This window comes from Bison bison, unplaced genomic scaffold, assembly GCF_000754665.1.
Source record: "Bison bison bison isolate TAMUID 2011002044 unplaced genomic scaffold, Bison_UMD1.0 scf7180017864174, whole genome shotgun sequence".
NCBI lineage: Eukaryota > Metazoa > Chordata > Mammalia > Artiodactyla > Bovidae > Bison > Bison bison.
The window spans coordinates 883,761-884,914 of NW_011494746.1; the positions used below are offsets into that span (position 1 = coordinate 883,761).

The following is a 1,154-nucleotide window of genomic DNA, read 5'->3' on the forward strand; positions in this document are numbered from 1 at the left end:
TATAGATACTCTGTATCCATTAAGTGATGTGCTCCTAAATCAGGTGATTACTATTGTAATCATACAGTCAGTGCAACAAACGGGGGTTGATTTAAGAGAGCAAGACATTACCCGGAGACAGAACAAGACCAAGACCTGGAGTATTTTAAAAACCTAACTCTAACTTTCAATTTTCTCATTTGAAATTTTATAATAATGATCGATGCCCCAACTACCTCACAGAGCTTTTGGAAGGTCAAACGAGACAAGTGCCTGAGTATGCCTTTTTGAAATGCAGCACAGATCCTTTCCAAGGAGCCGACAAGATGGCGGAAGTGGAACAGAATTAGAAGCGGACCATCCGCAAGTTCACCTACCGTGGCGTGGATCTCGACCGTGTTCTACGACCTGGACATGTCCTACGTACGAGCAGCCGATGCAGCCGTAAGGCGAGCGGCGGCGGTGGCGGCTGAACCGCGGCCTCCGGCGGAAGCGAGACTGGTTGCTGAAGCGGCTGCGCAAGGCCAGGAAGGATGCGCTGCCCCTGGAGAAGCCCGAGGTGGTGAAGACGCACCTGCACAAACTGATCTTCCTGCCACAGATGCTGGACAGCATGATGAGGGTCTACAACCGCAAGACGTTCAGTTCAGTTCAGTCGCTCAATCGTGTCCGACTCTTTGCGACCCCGTGAATCGCAGCACGCCAGGCCTCCCTGTCCATCACCAACTCCCGGAGTTCACTCAGACTCATGTCCATCAACTCGGTGATGCCATCCAGCCATCTCATCCTCTGTCGTCCCCTTCTCCTCCTGCCCCCAATCCCTCCCAGCATCAGGGTCTTTTCCAATGAGTCAGTTCTTCGCATGAGGTGGCCAAAGTACTGGAGTTTCAGCTTTAGCATCATTCCTTCCAAAGAACACCCAGGACTGATCTCCTTCAGAATGGACTGGTTGGATCTCCTTGCAGTCCAAGGGACTCTCAAGAGTCTTCTCCAGCACCACAGTTCAAAAGCATCAATTCTTCGGCGCTCAGCTTTCTTCACAGTCCAACTCTCACATCCATATATGACTACTGGAAAAACCATAGCCTTGACTAGACAGACCTTTGTTGGCAAAGTAATGTCTCTGCTTTTCAATATGCTATCTGCTGCTGCTGCTAAGTCGCTTCAGTTGTATC

The 1,154-nt window shown here is 50.3% G+C and overlaps 1 pseudogene; it reads left to right on the top strand.

Annotated features, from left to right (window-relative positions):
- Window positions 1–305: 305 nt before the first annotated feature.
- LOC104990273 overlaps window positions 306–1,154 on the top strand; it is a 2,165-nt pseudogene continuing 1,316 nt past the window's right edge.